The 19,201-nt window shown below is 46.3% G+C and overlaps 1 pseudogene; it reads left to right on the forward strand.

The window, feature by feature from the left end:
* The window catches only part of LOC143435244 (H-2 class I histocompatibility antigen, Q10 alpha chain-like), a 105,303-nt pseudogene that overhangs the window by 45,267 nt on the left and 40,835 nt on the right, over positions 1-19,201 (forward strand).

Raw genomic sequence — 19,201 nt, forward strand, 5'->3', positions numbered from 1 at the left:
CCCTGTGCTTGGGCTGTCCAGATGCCAGACCGACCGACGGATGAGGCTTGTTATTTCAGTTGGAAAGAATGACAGAGTTACGTTCTGATTCAGAAAGGCAGCTGACTTTTCAGACACGTGAATGCTGAGTGAGTAACCAGCACGGCCTTCTTCCTGAAGAAAGATTGACTTCTAAACCAGTGTCCTGGAGAGGCAGGGATAGAGGTACGAGGAATATTAGGGGTAAGAATATTAGGGGTAAGAATAGGGTTTGGGGACGTGGGTGGAAATGGGGTGAAGAGAACAAGCTTCTGAAGCAGGAACTTCAAATTAAATACTGCTGGAGGGAGAGACTGAACCAAACACCAGCTGTGGCTTGAATGTGCTTGGCCCTGGGAAGTGGTACTGTTAGGAGGTGTGGCCTTGTTAGAAGAAGTGTGTCACTGTGGAGGTAGGGTTTTGAGGTAATACATAGTTTTTAAAAAATACACACACACACACACACACACACAAACACTGCCAAGTGAGGAAGAGACAGTCTCTCTTGGTTGCCTTCTAATCAAGTCTCTAAGAAAAGAGAGAAAAGTTCCTTCTCCAGCACCACATCTGTCTGCATGCTGCCATGCTTCCTGTCATGATGATAATGGACAGCACCTCTGACACTGTAAGCCAGCCCCAATTAAATGTTTTCTTTTATAAGAGTTGCCTTGGTCATGGTGTCTCTTCACAGCAGTGGAAACCCTAACTAATAAGACACCAGTATTATTTGCTTTTACCCTAGGTCCCTGGGCTGTCTAGTCTCTGGATCTTGGTTACCCCAAGCATATTGGGTATGGGTTCCATCTTGTGATCTGGGCCTTAAGTCTAATCAGTTACTGGTCGGTCACTTCCGTGAGCTTTGTGCCACCATGCCTTGCAGGCAGTACATCATTGTTGTGCAGGGGTTGTGGCTGGCTTGGTGTTTGTACCTTCCTGTACCAAAGATGCTGGAAGGTAGGGATGAAGGCTCTATTTAGGCACTTACTCAGCATCTTCAGGTTCAGTGAGTTGTGCAGGTGCTGTCTTCAGCAGTGGAGCCTTGCTGTTGGTTTGTGAAGAGCGAACTATAGTCTTGGCAACAGCCTGGGTTGTTTGGAGATCCCCACGGGGCATCTTTGGCCAACAATTTAATTAGATGTAACCCAATCCCTGTACTGGAAGCTTTGTTTGGTGACAAGAGATGGCCAGTTCATAGTCTGTCTCCTGGATTATTTGGGGTTTTTATTTAGATTGCCTTCATATATGTGTATAACTATTCTTCAAATGCTCCTTAATTTTAGCTGTCTCTCCCTGTGTATTCTCTCCCCAATTCCCTCCTCCTTCTCCACCTGACCCTCCTGTTCCATCCCCCCATCCATCCATAGTCTTCTCCAAAGGAGAGTTGTCTGTCCCCTCTGGTCCCTTACTCTACAGCTACCCAATGTGGTTTTACAGATGGTAGCTTGTTTATCATTGACTTAACTGCTAATATCCACATATTACCAAATACACTATTTGTCCTTTCCGGGTCTGGGGTACCGTACTCAGGATAATTCTTTTTCTAGTTATATCCATTTGCCTGTAAATTTCATGGTGTCTTTTTTTTTTTTTTTAAGTGGCTGAGTAATACTCTGTTGTGTAAATGTGCCACATTTTCTTTATCCATTCTTCTATGGAGGGACATCTGTTTTTAAGTTTCTGGCTATCATGGATAGAACAGCAGTGAGCATGACTGGACAGGTGTTGTGTGGTAGGATGAAGAAAGTGTCCTTTAGGGATATGCCCAGGAATGGTGCCCAAGAATCGTGTATCCGGATCCTGAGGCCAGTGATCCCCAGCTCCCTGAGGAGCTGCCAGCATGGGTCCACACCTGGTCCTCTACAGTTAGGTTTCCAGTGTGTGTTTCTGTGTGGTTTCTGCGTGTGCCCACTGGTGGGGCTCTGATTCTGTGCCTTCTCTTGGACTTTTCCTTCTGTTCATTTGTCTGTCCAATTTTGATGTGATAGTTTTTGTTTTGTCTTATATTTTATTTTGATATGTTTACAAAAAAGCATTCTTGAATGGAAACCTGGCACTAGGGTGAAGAGTAACAACTAAACTGTCCATTGTACTTGGTGGGAGAAGGAAAATCCTTTTTTTTCCCCCAATGGAGTGACACCAGGTATACCAACCACTCCAGGGCAGACCTCATGTTCAGGAGTAGCTGACCAACATATAAGGGACTACATGGGAGTGTGTGTGTGTGTGTGTGTGTGTGTGTGTGTGTGTGTGTGCTTAAACCTGGTTACAGGTTTTTTGTTTTTTTCTTTTTGGGAGTTGTCTTGTTTTCTTGGTATTGTTGTATTGGGTCTTTGGTTTTTTTTGAGAAAGAACTTAAAGTTGGAAGGGGGAGAGGATCTGTAATGACTTAGAGAAGGGGAAGAATGCCATCAAAATATAATTAAATTTAAAAATTGTTTTGCATAATAAAAATATAATTAAAAACATGAGTGGCTAGGTGGTAGCCCCCAGCCCCCCAATTTACTTTTTTTTGTATGTGTGCTGGGAGGCCGTAGATGATTTTAAAGAATGTTTTCTCTCTTCCTATCTTTATATGGGGATGGAACTTAGTTTAGGTCAGGCTTGCCCAACAAATGTGTTTATCCTTAGCTGTGTCTGACCACAAGCTCTACTGGCCTGAGCTCTGGTCCCACTCACCCTGGGTTTAGCCTCTAATAGCCAAGGGCACAGTGTCTGCTTCCAGAGTGCCCTCATCCCATCTGAGGGCTGGCAGCTCAGGAATCCCCTCCGCAGGAGTGACCCTCCTCCACAGCTGCGGGATAAGTCTGAGTGTGTAGTGGTGCTGCTGCTGACTCAGAAGCAAAACTACAAATTAAAGACACACAGACCGTTACTATTTTTTAATAATTTATTTTTTATTTCATGTGCATTAGTCTTTTGCCTGCATGTATGTCTGTGTAAGAGTGTCAGATCTTCTGGAACTGGAGTTACAGACAATCGTGAAATGCCATATGGGTGTTGGGAATTGAACCCAGGTCCTTTGGAAGAGCAGGCAGTGCTCTTAACCACTGAGCCATCTCTCCAGCCCCACAAACTAAACACTGTACCACTGACCTATGTGGGGAGCTTTTGGGGCGGCCTTCTAGGAATTTGACAGGAATCTGACATTGGGCTACGACACGGAAGTAGGCTCAAGATGAATACAGCTGAGGAATGTGTTCTCTGTATCTTGGTGGGTCTTGTTAACTCTGAATTCAATAATCTAGGGACCTTTGTTTATGCTTTTGTTTGTTTCTTAACTACTGTTTATGCTTAGGATTGACCATATGCTTTGTATTACCTGGAATGATATAAAAACAGACAGGGAAAAAATAAACCTGCTTCAGCCTCAGTACTGGCTGGAGTCATGTTATAGTGTTGTCTAATTGTCTTTTTCTTTTCAATCCTCACTCCCTCCCTTGAGATCCTGTTTGGCTGACTGAACTGACTTGGTCAGAGATATATCCCCAACACCTAAATTAAAAAAAAATAATATTTTCAAGGGGCTAGAGAGATGACTCAATGGTTAAGAGTACTTGTTGCCCTTGCAGAAGACTTGTGTTCAGTTCCCCAGTACATTCATTCTCTCTCTCTCTCTCTCTCTCTCTCTCTCTCTCTCTCTCTCTCTCTCTGTGTGTGTGTGTGTGTGTTTGTGTGTGTGTGTGTGTGTGTGTGTGCATTTATACTTGGAGATCAGAATACAACCTGAGGAAGGTTCAGAGTGTGTACTGTTCTTTCAGAAGGCCAGAGTTCAGTCCCTAACACCCATGTTGGGTGGCTCACAGCTGCCTATGACTCCAGGCAGGCATGGTAATGTTCACCTTTAATCCTTGCACTCCAGACCAGAGGCAGAGGCAGGTGGATCTCTTTGAGTTTGAAGCCTGGCCCACATAGCAAGCTTGAGGCCAGGCAAGACTACATAGTGAGAGAAAAAAACAAACAAACAGGGGAGGCATCCTGCATTGCACCCTTTGGGTTCTCTTCATAAAGACAACTGCCATCCCCAGTGTTTTGTATGTCCAGAAAGACCCTATAGAAGCATTATCTGTTAGAATTGAAATAGTGAGCCTGGCTTGGTGACATTCACCTATAATCCTAACCAGAAGTTCAAGGCCAACCTGGCTTACTTAGTGTGTTCCATAGCAAGACTATGTTTAAAACAACAACAAAAATGGAACAGATGCATACTGATGAAGTGGTCTTGAACTGTGAACCTTTAGTTAGCTGCATGTGGGTACTTAACACTTTAAACATGGCTTTTGTGATGTTAAGGGGCTGACTCTTACGTGTTATTTCATTTGTACTTGCTTAAATTTCTATTTAATTTACATAGTGATGTATGAGCAGTGACCAGTATCGGGCCTTCTTTTCTCTACACAAACACAACGCTTGGTCTCATCTGATACACATCATACGGGTACCGCCTGGCTTTGCAACCCCTGCTCACTTAAGTAGACTATTTTTCTAGTCTCTCCCTCATTTTAAAAACTCACTACAGATTCAACAAAGACTATAAGAAGAATGTTCCTAAAATACAAGAACAGACTGCAGCCCTGCCTTCAGCCACTAGAATTCTCCTTAAGAAAACCTCAGCTATCTGGAACAATGGGAGCTGACTAAGCCAGCTCATACTGTGTTTGGACTGGAACGAGTTCCAAACGCCTGAATTAGAAGCTTGGTCCTTAGCCTGGCACTGTGGGGAGCTGATAGAAATTTTAAGAAATCAAGCTTAGGACTAGGTCTTTCAGTCACTAGGAATTTAGCCTCAGAGAGGACAATGGGACCACACCCCTTCTTCCCTCTTTTATACCCAGCTGTGAACAAGCTTCTTCCAAAGGTGTGGGGGGGAGGGGCTCACCATGTTATACTGTCCCATTGCTTGCCCAAAAGCAACAGGTCCACTCAGTGATGACTGAAACATCTTAAACAAAGCAACAAACCACTTCTACAAAAGGCCTGGAGCCCAGGGGCCATCAGTTTTTATAACAAGCTATAAAATCATTCACATATATTATAATCAAGACACCTTATGACACAGTGACCATCCCTTCCCTCTATCCACCTAACCTGAAATGACTCTACCCTGTAGGGACTGGGGAGTAAGTGTCATGAGTCACTGACTGTCCTAGGGTGCCCTCTGTATGCATGGTGCCTGGGTCCACTTCAGAGTTCATCACATTCCTCCTTCTGTGGTTCCCCTAGGAAGGCAGCAGCCACAGCAGCACAGCTGTCATGAGCCTTGCTTGCCTGATAGTTACCCCTGGTCAGTGCTGATGAGCTAGCTCCGGACCTGGAGTTCTTAATGAAGTGGCTCACTGAGACTCACACCTTTAGATAGCCTTCCTCGTAGGACATTTCAGGTGATGAGAATCTTTTTGGCAGGGTTCCAGGGGCAGTGAGATCCTGTCTCACTATGTAGCCCAAGCTATTCTTGACCCACTATGTAGCCCAAGATGGCCTCCAACTCCTGACCCTGTGCTTCAGCCACCTGAATTTGAGGATTGAGAATCTAATTTCAGAAGGAGGTGGGAATGTCACTACCTTCTTTTTGTTCTTTAGCCCTTTCTTCTGGAATTCTCTGTGGGAGGCAGCAGATTCAGGATTTGGTGTCAGACACTTTAGGGCACAGATCTCAGCTTCAAAGGACACAGTCTCTGCAGTTTATGGAGGATGTATTGAACAAAATGCATGTGATACTTTGGTAAGATGGTCTGTGTTCTGTGAGTCACTTGGGGAGGCTGAAGGGAAAAGACAGAAAAGCACTCAGGAATATTCCCAAGTCATTCATGAGTCAGGGCTCCAGGAAGGGCGTGGTTGAAGATGAAGGAGTTATGGTTCTTGTCCCATCAGGGTTTCTGACTCCAAAGAGAACTGAGTCCAGAGGACACTTCCTGTCACTATGGTGAACACTAGAAGAATGAGCCCAGGTTATGCAGTCAGTCTGCAAACCAGGGCTCCTCACACCCTGGAAGAATACCAGGTCCCAGTTTCCAGAACTTCCTAGCATCCAGTCTCATTGTGGCTGGATTGTCCTATCCTGTCCTCTGGCACTGGGCTTCCCCTAGTGGCTTGCCTTGGCCTGTGGCATGAAGAACAAAACATGTGCTTACAGAGACTTCCTAAGGTTGTGCTGGACTCTGCTTTCACAGAAGAGCTTCTCCTGGGTACCTGCTGCCTCTCCAGCCTGGGTGACAGAGTTAGCAAGATGGAACTGGGCTGCAGGGGGTTGGAAACCAACCAGCAGTGTGTGTCCATCACTAGTATAACTAGCTGAGGACTGGTAAGGATTCGTGTTCTAACCCTTACATTTGAGGACCCATGTTGTGGCAATAGCTAACCCATTCCTTTTATTAGGTTGTAAGTTCACGCTGAAAGAAGGAAGCAACACACAGTGTGTTAAAGAAGTGTATTGAGTTCTTATGGAATAATCTGGTTGAGTGGAGGGCAGGACACCCAGATGGCTTGTTCAGTAGATAAAGATCTTGCCACCGATGTAAACCCAAGTTTGGTATCAGAATCCACATAAAGGTTGAAGGATACAACCGACACCAAGAAGCTGCACTCTGACCTCTGTATGCACACTGCCCTTCTCTGTAACATCCTTAGCCCACGTATGCAATGGTAAAAAGAAGTCTGGGATGTTGCTTACTTGGTTCAACTCATGAACCTTTGAGATCCATCCCAGCACCAAAGCAGCATGGCACAGTCCTGTAATACCAGCACTCAGAAGGTTATACCTGTAGGGCTCTAATGTCAAGGTCTTAGATACACGGTAGTAGGGCAGCAGCCTGGGCTACGTGGGACCTGGTCTCAAAACAAACAGACAAACAAACCAAAATTATCTTAGAACTGAAACACATCATTTACAGGGCTGAGGTAGAGGGATCATAGTGATATCAAATCAAGCCTGGGTGAAAGGGGCTACCGTGTGCATGTGGAGGTCAGAGGATAATCTGCAGGGGTTGTTTTCTCCAACTGTTTAGGTTCTTGGGTCTGAACTCAGAACTGAGCTCCCTGGCTAAGCTAAATGCCCCAAGCGCTGGCTGGCCTCTAGGCTCTGCTTCCTGCTGTGTCTTCCCAGGGATACTGCCCTCCCCTGAAGCTTTTCTAGCATCCACAAGTCCAAATCTCAAGTTCTTTCAGCCGCAGAAGCCTAAACTGTCCACAGTGTGGCGCCAAACCCTCCTTCAACATCAGCATCTTCAGAAAGCCTCTCTATTCCCTTTTCACTTCTACTGTAGCTTCAAGCCCAGTGTCGTTGCCCTCCCCCTCTCCAAACACACAACCGCTCAAATAAGTAGCCCCGTGCTGTTCAAGGATAGAGGTGCACAGATGGTATTTGAAGAAGTGACACTTCTTTATAGACACCTTTGTGGTGTGTGTGTGTGTGTGTGTGTGTGCGTGTCAGTGTGTGTGTGTGTGTGTGTGTGTGTGTGTGCACGCTGTTTAAAAGAGGGCTATGCTTTCAATAGCCTGTGGACCATCTGGCCTTCATTACAGACAGAGTACACTAAGGATCAGTTTGAGCCATTACATCACCTGCTGGTTGGCTGGAATGGCACAGTTAGGCCCCCACCATGTAACTCCTCGTCGACCTCCCTGCTCTTAGAGAGCCTCGAACATCCACTAGTTGACCAAAAGCTGAGTAGGGACCAGGGTACCTTCAAGTTACAGGTGGGGTTTTCTCATCACACCTGGATATGGAGGTGTGGTGCAGAGTGACCTCCAACATCCACCCCATCCTGTGCAGGTTCAGGAAACCCAGGAACCACACCCCACTGACTCCCTGGCCAGAATATTACCTGCTGGTCATATGTACTTGTGTGAAATTCATAATCGGGGAGAAGAGGTGGTTGCCGTCTGATACCTCCTCTACAGTAGCCGTGTGCAGCTCAGGGACCACGTGGGAATACACACCAGTCAGCAGCCTGGGGACCACTGGACTCCAATGACCTTCGCAGTGTCTACACCAGGTTACCATCTCGTTGACTTTCTGGAAAGCAGCTGCGTCAAAGGAAACGAAGTTAAGAGATACAGCAACTCAGCAGCTGTCCCTGCTTCTAGCACCATCAATAAAAACCACTAATGACCCACACAGAGTCCCTTTGGAGATGACAGGGTGACAGACAAGGTGAATGTTATCAGTATAAAGTATATGCATGTATGGAAGCCATAATGAGGGGCTGGAGTGATGGCCCAGTGGCCAAAGAGCATGTGTACTGCTTTTCCTGAGGGCCTAAGCTCAGTTCCCAGCACCCAAACCAGGTGTCTCACAACCACCTGTGATGCCGTATGCAGGGGGATGCCATGTCCTCGTGCATCCGAGTGCTCAAAACCACACACAGCCGGTATACGTCATTAACAATAAAATAAAACAGAAAGGTATAATGAAACCCATTCTCTCATACAGTCAATTTACGGCAATAAACAAGAACATAATAACAACTGCATTAAAGAACTTAGCCTTTTTGGTGTGATGTGTTAAGAATGGCTTCTAGCCTAGTCTGAGGAAATGTGCTTTCTCACGAAAGGCATATTTGGTACCTGCCACCCAGTTGCTGGCACGGAGCTCCTAAAGCACTTAGAAATCTCTGTAGTAGTCAGAGTGCCATTTGTCTGAAGGACATCACTTTTGGTGGGTTTTGTTGTTGTTGTTGTTGTTGTTTTAAAAACAAAATCCAAACCATTAGGTTTTATCAATCAAATTCAGGAGCCAGATGCTGAGGTGAAAACCTGCTGCTGGCTCAGAGAAGCAAAGAAAGCACCCAGCTGACCTTTCTACTCCTCTGATATCCCAGAAAGAAAAAGCTCCCCCCAACATCCAAGAATGAAAAAAGCCATTTCTCCTTCTCTGCCCTGTCTTTAATACCCTTCAGCTCAAAGGCCCTCCTTTCTGTTTGTTTATGTTCACTCCTTGTCAGCTGGTCTTGCTCGGCCTCTTGACCTAGGGTTGACTTTATTTAACTCTTGGATTAAAGGTGCATGCTAGGACTGGTTTACACCACAACTACTTGTTTACAATAAAACAGAAAGTTCTGGGATCAAAGGCTGAGCCATAGCACAATTAGAAACAGCCCACAATCAAGGGATTCACGATGTGGTAAGATGTCCTGCAGCGGGGTTTCTGGATGACGATTAGTCACCAGCAAGGTCAAGCCACGTTACGTGCTTGGAATGTTCGGCCTCAGCCCATGTGCCCTGCGGAGAGGTGAGGAGGTGGAGATGGAGGGTCAGGCCAGATGTGGTAGCTCACACTGGAAATCTCCACCCTCAGAACGCTGAACATGCAGGATTACAAATACTGGGCCAGCCTGGGCTAACAGCAAGACCATGTCTCAAAAGTCAGTTGGGCTTGTATGATGAAAGATTCCATTAAAGTCCCTAAAGATGGAGGTCAGAGTGATTCTGGGTGATGAACACACCCACATGGAAGGAATGTTCTGCCCCCCAGCTCCTTACGCTATGGAGCCCTCTCTGCTCAGCTCCCCTATGTGCTGTCCCCCGCTCCCCTAAATTCTTTGGGTAATGCAGTAGTGGCAGTTTTCCTGGCCCCCACGAGTCATCCTAGCAAGTGATCAACCCTGAAGTGGTCTTCTAGATGGTAGGCTGCACAAGTGACAACCTGGACTGTTACTGTCATCTGAACGGGGCCACCTGGTAGAGCTGAGCCCTTATCTGAGTAGTCTGATCCTAAATCCACTCTAAACTCCAATCACTGAAAAGTTCAGTGGATTCTGGGACACCCAGCTGGCGTGCTCAGAGAACTGGAAGGTTGCTTGGTGTGGGGCACACCCCCTTCCCCCAGCTGGCGTCAGAAGGACGGAGAATGAGTGAAATAGCAGAGAAAGGGGTGCTTACCCTGCGCTCAGGTAGTTTAAAAATGGGCCCACAAATTCTAGAAGCCCCGCTTTTTTTTCAAAAGATGGTGTCTAGCATCCTCTTCCGCAGAATTGAGGACGGTCAACTCAAGCGTATACCTCCAAGGATGCTCTGGTCTCATGTGCAGAGGAGGGGAAATGATAGCTCTGCTGTTTCTGGGGCTAGAAGATTATAATAACGACTGAAAACTTTTGAGAAAATGAGCAACGTAGACTCTAAGTGTCTTTGTGAAAAGTTATCCCCCTGGACGTGACCTATCAGTTGCCCCTTGAACTCTGAGGAGACCCACACCAAAATTAGCTTGTGAGACTTTCTCTTGGAGCTGAGGAGGGGCCCACATGAACTTCCCCTCCCTGAGAACTTACAGGCAGTTAACAGTTACCAGGGAGAGGGATGGTTGAGTCCTGGCCCTTTAGATGTGACTTTAAAGCAGTTAACAGTTCCTGGGGGGTGGGGCTCACGAGGCCCCGCCCACTCCCTGAGGCCAGCTGTAGGCAGTTGGCAGATGCTGCTGTGGCAGGGCTGAAATGGGGTAGTAGTACAAAAAGAGGCTGTACTTCCTATCTGTCAGCCGACAGTATAACAACATGGCCATCTCTGGAGTTCATGTTTTCAAAAGACAGAGTCTAACATCCATTTCTCTTGGACTGTGGGCTGTTTGGTTGGCTGGCATTTAAGGGCTGTTCCTGAGCCTAGGCAGAAGGGATGCTGTGTGCTTTCTCATGTGAAGCCATAAGAGAGCGCCTCTCTCTTCCTCTTCCTCCACCTCTCTCGAGCCGCCATGCTTTAATGACATGTAATCAAGTAGCATGGGGAAAGGACCCACGTGGGCAGGAACGGAGGAGTCCTCTCTGCAACCACCGGTGGGGGCTGAAACACCCTGCAGACAGATCCTGCAGCCCCACTGAAGCCTTTGGATGGCCACAGCCGTCTTAGCAGCAGCATCAAAGACTCTTTGAATTGCTAAAGTTTTTTTCTGAACTCTTTTAACCATAACAAATTGCGAGCAATAGGTGCTTATTATCATTTTAAGTCAGGTTATTTTTGGGGGGGTGATACTCCATCAGTCTGGAGACCCTCTGAACTGGTCTCATGAGGCTTGTGACATGGCTAGGGACCTCTAGGCTCTAAGTCTTCCCTTCTGTTGAACAGTCCTCACTGATGGCATACATTTCCTTGTCTCCCATCACATAAAGGGGACACATGCTGCAATTATAAAACAAAGTGACGGGGGGGGGCAGGGAAAAGAGGGACTTACAGAATGATAATAGGGTATGTTCAGTCCCTCCTCCTGCAATCTGCCCCCCACCACTAAAGTTTCCCTAGAGCCAGATAGTGTCTCGCTTACAGCCTGGACCCAGCCACTCATGTTGATCATTTCCCAGGCTGCTTCACTTTGTCTCCTCCCAACAAGACCTCTGTGCTAACCGTGGATTGCCTCATTTCACCATCTCGTGAGGATTATCTGATTTCTTTGCTAGGTCTCAGTGGTATCAAAACTGCCATTCGGGGTGTCCAGACACTCCTCCCCTCCCGGGCTACAGCCAGGTTGTGTGCCTGGACTGAAGACAGACAGCACATCCACAGGCTGGCCAGGCAGCAACTTTGCACTCATAAACTGCACCACCAGCTCCCTCTGTTGAACCTCCGATATGTTTTCCCGGCACATTCCTCTGACGCTTTTGTTTTTTCAACTTTATAATCTGTCCATCCATATCCCATTCCTTAATCTACATAGGAAACAAACGCAAGTGCCCAGAGCCACCAGTCAAGCTGCCTGGACTGGGAGAGCTCTGTGTAGTTTACTGTTTATATAACTTGAATTCAATACTCCATAATCTAGCTGGTGAGGATTGTGGTGGTGTACACTTTTAATCCCAGCACTCGGGAAGTGGAGAAAGGTGGATCTCTTGAGTTTGAGGACATCCTGGTCTACAGAGCAAGTTCCAGAACAGCCAGGACTATTGTCTTAGTTAGGGTTTTACTGCTGTGAACAGACACCATGACCAAGGCAACTCTTATAAAAGAAACACATAATTGGGGCTGGCTTACAGGTTCAGAGGTTCAGTCCATTGTCATCAAGGCAAGAGCATGGCAGCATCCAGGCAGGCACGGTACAGGAGGAACTGAGAGTTCTACATCTTCATCTGAAGACTACTAACAGAATACTGACTTCCAGGCAGCTAGGATGAGGGTCTTAAAGCCCACACCCACAGTGACACACCTACTCCAACAAGGCCACACCTTATAACAGTGTCACTCCCTGGGCCGAGCATATACAAACCATCACAACTATATAGACCCTTCCCCTGCCAAAAGGGAATCCCTATTCTAGAGAATACCAAAAACAGAAAACAAAGCATCATTAAAAGCAGAGAATTAAGTGTGAAGAAAAAGACTCTGTCAGAAAGAACAGGCACAACCCCACAAACCCAGCACCCTAATCTACTGCCCAATTAACCTGAACCCACAGACTGTGTGGCTGTCTTCTGATAGGCAGCAGCTTGTCTGGCACAGTGTGATCTATTGTTGGGATCGCAAAGGGGGAATCTGTGTCTTTCCCAGTCTTGGCCCTGGACCACTGCAGTCTCACAAGAACCTCCCAGGTCCAGCCATCTCAAAGCATATGTTTCCTGTGTCATCTGGCCAATGTGAGAGGTACACAGCTTGGGAAACCTGAAATTCTCTTTAGAATCCAGTAGATCCATTGTGTAAAATGATGCCTCAAAAAAAAATATCCAAAGAACCGCCTTAGTCTAACACAGGAAATGCATTGACCCCGTCACATGGCACTTGATAGACCTGGAAAATTCTGCAGCCACCCCATTTGCAAAAAAGAGCAACTGTGCATGTGTGTGTCAGGTTAGCAAAGATATAGAGGACAGTGATAGCTCATGCCCAGAGAGAAAAGGCAGGAGTTAAATTTAGCACCCAATGGCTAGCCACAGAAACACATAAGAGCCACCCAAGAGACAGGGCTGGAGAGACGGCTCAGCGGTTAAGAGCACTGACTGCTCTTCCAGAGGTCCTGAGTTCAGTTCCCAGCAACCACATGGTGGCTCATAACCATCTGTAATGGGATCTGATGCCCTCTTCTGAAGAGAGCAATGGTGTACTTATATACATAAAATAAATCATTAAAAAAAAAAAAAAAGAGCCACCCAAGAAAGACTCCAGAGTTGCCTGAGGAGAGAGGAAGACGAAGGGCCCTTTCCCTCCTCCTGAGGTAGAGTCCACTGATCTGAGGCAAGACAGAATATCAGACCTGCCTCCTATATCTCCCCAGCGGAGATGGCTGACAGGTTGAGCCACCAGAATGAGCTTACCTAATGTCCTGGACTGTGATACCCTGTTTTGTTCTCAGAGAAAAATTTTGGGGGAGGGTCTCTTCATGGTTACCATGTATAACTGGACATTTTAGAGAACCCTACTTGGAGTATCACTCATTGCCAGGGAAATTGGGGTCCCCCTCTCTATCCCTGTTAATAAAATATTTTAAGGACAGATAATCTGAAAAGAATACTCAAGGACAATTTTATTAGCGTTTAAAAGAAAATCAAGCCCAGGGCAGACAAATTGTAAATCTCGGCAGGCTGCCTGGAAGAGGAGAATGGAGAAGAAGAGAGAGCAAGCCATGATGTTTGTGCCTGGAGTTCAGCCACATGGTAGCACTCTGGGAGGAGAACTTCAAAGACAGAGTGAAAAAGCCCAAAGTTTCGGAGGAAGCATGTGTAGAGTAGCTTAGGTTCGGGGCAGTTTGCAACGTTGGGTTTCTGCTCAGAGGTAGATTACATGTTTGTTTGTTTTGGATAGGAAGAAATAGTGTTCCTTTAACAGGCTTTCAGCGCTACCACTCCAGGTCAGCAGCTCCACCCTGAGTTCTGGGACTTCTAGCCTTTGTGCTCTTGCCCTGAGTAGGCTCTGACCTCTGACCTTCTCCCTGGGTTGGCAGCATGCAGATGTCAGTAGTTTCCAGAAAATGCACTCTTGAGTTTTTCTATTGGGAAAGGAAAGCTAATACGCTAAGAAACGTGTGTGGATGATAGTCTGCCCTCTGCAGCGGTTTTGTTAGATAGCGTCTTACACTTGCACCTCAAGCTGCTCTGGACCTCATTGTGTAGCCCAAGCGAGCTGATCTTAAAGTCAAGGCGCCCCTCTGGCGGATGCTTCCCGCCACGCCCAGTCAGCCGAGCCCTTAAGCTTCCCTCGGCTCACTCATGAGAGGCAGTCTGCAGAGTGAAACTGAATTTCCGAGCTGTGCTGTGGACTCGGGCATTGCACTCGGAGGGTAGAGCAGCTAGGCAAACAGGAGTGTCCCCTCCCTCACCTCAGAAACTCTGACTGTGAGTGCTGGTCTCAAGGGCACCAAAGGGAAAGGCTCTGGAGAGCAGAATGCTTCTGCCCAGGGTGCTTCTACCCCGCAGTTTGTTCGAAGGGATAAGTGGGGCTATGTTCACCTTTACTATGCTTGAGGGCAAGCCACATACAAAGATCTTCCCAGAGACATTTTGGGGTCCTTAGGACAGACTTGGGAAAATGAGGTTTTTTTTCTGACCAGGGTGGCCACTGTGGCTTAGGGATATGCACAGACCCCTGTGTGTCACGTGCAAAACAAAACAAAAAAACAAAACAAAAACTTGGGTGGGTATCCACAGGGCGAAGACACCTGATAAAGATGAGATTTTCAATAATGTAGAAGGAATAGCTGGGGTGATTTTTTTAGTGTAGAAAATAGGGGGTTTTGTTATGACGCCACTACCCTTTCCTTTCTTTGCTGGTTCCCCCTCCCCCATCAAGTCCTACATTTCATTTCCTGTCACATGTATATGTGTGTGTGTGTGTATAACACACACATATATATACATATTACATATCTACATATATACGGGCACACAGAGGCATTTAAATGTAGACCTGGCATATGGGAGAGAACATGTCCTTTGTCTTTTCCCCATTATTCTGTCTTGTTTGCTGTCAGCCTAGATGCCCTTCTCAGCCCCCGTGTTCCATTTTCTACTTTCATGCAGCACATGCCTCTAAGGGTTAAGGGTTTAGCTGAGAGGTAGAGTTCATGCCTATCAAACACACACACACACATACACACACATGCACATGTTCACGTGAACACGTGCAAACGCGCACACACAGGTACACACGTGCATAAACACGCACACACACAATTCATTAGCCCATTTTCCACATGTGAGAGGAATATCTCTTTCGAGTCTAGGTTATTTCTTTCCAGCAAAGTTTTAATCACATATGTTGAAAACAGCAAAGGGGGTTCTATGATTTCAAACCTGAAGGACTCACATGCTTTAAAAAGAAAAAGGTAACAATCTAAAACCGTTCTTGGCATCTTATTCAAGAACAAAATAAAGGCATGATCAGATTGCTAAGTAGCAGTAATTCAAAGGAGATCACAGACACAAAGAAATACTCTCAAAGCGTCATAGTCAGGGCCCCAAGTTCTTGCCTGGGTGCACTCTCTAGTGTGATAGACAGTTTTAAAGCTACGTAACCTCTTTTCTCCTGCACACATTCCTTCCCAGAATATGTGTGCACACTACACATGGGCACTAGAAGGCTAATAGGGACTTACCTCTAAAGTTCACTTAGAGGACTCAGTTTCCCTTACTGCACTAGCACTCTGTTTCAGGGTTTCTATTGCTGCAAAGAGACACCATAACCCTGCAATTCTCATTCAGTTTGGGGCTGGCTTACAGTTCAGAGGTTCAGTCCATTGCTATCTATGGTGGGAAGCATGGCAGCGTGTAGGCAGATGTACATGGTGCTGGAGAAATAGCTGAGAGCTCTAAATCTGAGTCTGAAGACATCAGGAAGAGAAAGTGACCCTGGGCCTGGCGTGAGCATCTGAAATCTCAAAGCACTTCCCCATACCCCCCCCCAAAGTGCCATACTTTCTCCAGTAAGGCCACACCCACTTCACAACAAGGCCACGCCTCCTAATAGTGCCACTTCCCATGAGCTTCTGTGGACTGTTTTCATTCAGACCAGCACACACACACAAGCAAAATGAGTTCAAGCCAGATGGGTTCTGCCAGCCCCATAGCTGGATGTGACTGGCTTATGACTCGATAGGATGTCATGCATGGCTTGGTGGCCATTAAGAGGAGATTCAATTGTTCATGCAGCTTGATGCGGGCAGGGGTCCTAGGCTGCCAAGGTGTGTGTGGTGTGTGACATGAGGATCTTGGGGTGCTGGGTGGGATTATTAGACGTGTGTGTGCATAGCCCAAACACCAAGTGAAGTCCCGGTCACCAACCTATGTCTGTCTGCTTCAGTTCTTTTCCTCTTGCTATAGTGCCTATGTACCCCAGAGGGCTCTGTTCATCCCAGGGAGCCTTTTCTCCCTGTTCTCCATCTTGAAAGACCAATTTCCCCTGCCTAAGCTGATTTCAGTTTCTTTTCAAAAAATTTAAATTGGGGATCCCAAAGTCTAGACTGCTGCCTAAGTGTGATTCATTCCTTCCTTCCTCCCTCCCTCCCTCCCTCCCTCCCTCCCTCCCTCCCTTCCTTCCTTCCTTCCTTCCTTCCTTCCTTTATCAGCATTTTCCTTTATTTTTTTAAGTTAGTAAATTTTACAGAAAAGAGATTGAGGTAGGATAGAAAGACAGAGAAAACGACAGGGATAAAGGGAAGCAGAGACCCTTCAGCTAGAGTCTATCTAGTTGAAGCCTGTCGCTCGTTGAGAAGCAAGGATTTTGCAGCACAGTGAACAGCTTGTGCTGAGAAGGTTGTTGACCAAGGGATAATATTCCCTTTATATAAAGGCTTTTTGAGGAGGAGGTGGCTGAAGAGATGGTTCACTAGTTAAGGAGAAGGTCTGCGTCACAGGGGATGGGTAAGCAGGCTTCACTTGAGCCTGCAGAGAAGCCTGCTCTTTCAGAGAACCCAAGTTTTGTCCCCAGCACCCACATCAGGTGGCTCCCAGCAACTTGTAACCCCAGCTCCAGGGGTCCTGAGATCACATAACCTCTAGTCTCCATGGATACCTGCACTGAAGTGCATACCACCCCCATATAGGTAAAAATAAACATATTTAAAATAAAGATCTGTTTAATTTAAAATAGCAACAAACCAGGTTTAAAGTTGGAATAGACATGCCCTTGAGAGGAGCCTTCTTTCTTCTTCCCAGAGGTTTCCTGGAAACTCCAAAGGAGACTTCAGCCCTGAGATCTAGACTCCTACCTTATTAACTGTAGTCCTCGCAGACGCCCGGCTCCTCCTCGGGAGTCACCCTGGGATCCGATTCATGTCCCTTAGCCACCCTTTAAAGACAGTCACTTCAAATCCCACCAAAGTGGTACATTATAGTGTATGTGACTGTTGCAATGACAATGTAGCTCCCGCCCTCCCCCCTTATGCTCTTGAATGTGCCTTTTGCTCTGAGAATCTCTTGCAAGCCTCATGCTTAAGCCTATAGTAAAATATCTATAAAACCCTATCTCTGCTTCACCCCACTCACCCTGACATTGTTTTCTGCACAGATGCCACAAATCCTTGTTTAGCCTGAATCAAGTTTCTCGATGATTAGGGGACTCCTTCGGCGTCCTCGGTGATAAGAGTAGAGCCTCCTTTTCTGTCGATGTGACAGTCTCCTTATATTTTTGTAAGTCAAAGTTTTTGTATATAGGTTTGAGAGGATTTTGTATATAGAAGAACTCTTCATAGCATTTTGCAAAGAACCTGGGGTATTATTGTTATAGAGTTCATAACCTTTTGGAAAAGACCATAGCCTCAATCCAATTATAATTAAAAGATACATTATTAGCTGCTAGCAGCTGAACCAAATTTGAGGTTGAAGTACACAGAAGGACTTTTAAAGGAGAAAACCACACAAAGACCTTCAATATCTATGCAAGCAAGTGAAAACTGTTCTATTCCACCCAGTTAGGTGATTAAGGCAACTCAATCTTTGGGTATCTGCTTAAGCAAGTTACAGAAGCAACCCTCCCAAAAGAACCCCCCACCCCCCTCCAAAAACCATATCATAACACGTAGACAGTCACAGCTGTACTTTTTTGGGTGGAGGTCACTGGGTCACTGGGAACTTATCTTCCAGGGACTGGAATCAGATAAAGGGCTAATGGATACCAAGATGTCTAGCAAAAACTGGTCATTATGACTCCTTCAGTCATAACATTAACTGCGTCTTGTACATTAGGGGAAAAAGCAGTTCAGTGGATGGTAACAATGTTCTTAGTCTCTATGATGAAAGAATTTTTAAAGGATCACAGAAGGAAGCTGGAGGCTCATTTCACTGTAGCTTGAAAGACAAAGCTGAGGCCAGGCAAGCTGTAAATTCTTGAAGCTGCTGGAAGAAGACAGGTGGCAGAGGAAGAGGAAAATCTTGCCTCTTAGTCAGCAGCAGGAGCCTGCAGCAGCTGTAGAGTGGGAATCTTCAGAGAAAACAGAAATCTCCAGAGTGTTGGGGCGAGCATGCTTCTGATTTTGGTCAGTACCTAAGGAAGATGCAGAGAGGGCAAATGAGAAGAGAGATGGCTTTGACTTAGAGGTGAGAAAAGTGGGCAGGTTTAGCAGTGAGTGTGAAGGGGCTTCTGGAGCATGTAAATACATTATTATTTTATTAAAGGGATAATTCATTTCTTCCATCTCCTTAGCAAGTCTTCAGGTAAATCAGCTTTCCTGAGGAATGGTCTCCTGGCCAGGTGATTGACAGGACCATTTTGAGGGGACAATAGTATATAATCTCTAATCCTGGAGACATATTAGACTGTCATATCTAGTTAGGGCCTGAGAGAGAAGGAAGGTTTTTAGTTTTTTCAACCATTAGGAAGTAGCTTTCCCTTAAAGGGTCCCAAGGAAGCCCCACTCCTCCATCTTTTCATATGGTAAACTGGAGCTGGGACCTAAAGCTGATGGGTGGGGGAGTCTATTCTCAGTGGCCTCCAAGCCTGCTAATGCTGGTCTAGCTGCCCAACATTCCTTCTCAAGAGTGGAGGCCAGGGCTGCAGAGATGGCTCAGAGGATAGAAGCACTTGCTGCCGAGCCTGACCTGAGTTCAGACCCACATGGTAGGAGGAGGGCACAGATTGCCACGTGACCTCTGATTCGGAATTTTGCTGTGACATGCACAGCTACACATGTGCACACACATGTACGATGAAATACATGATTTTTTTTTAAAGAAGAGTGGAGGCCTGAAAATTGTACCGGAGATGAACTACTGTTTACCGTCATCCATCTGGCTCCTTACAGTTAAAGCGGGTCATAGAGGTCGTTGCTGGAGCTTGCTGCCTG

Source organism: Arvicanthis niloticus, chromosome 20, assembly GCF_011762505.2.
Source record: "Arvicanthis niloticus isolate mArvNil1 chromosome 20, mArvNil1.pat.X, whole genome shotgun sequence".
In the NCBI taxonomy this organism is placed as follows: domain Eukaryota; kingdom Metazoa; phylum Chordata; class Mammalia; order Rodentia; family Muridae; genus Arvicanthis; species Arvicanthis niloticus.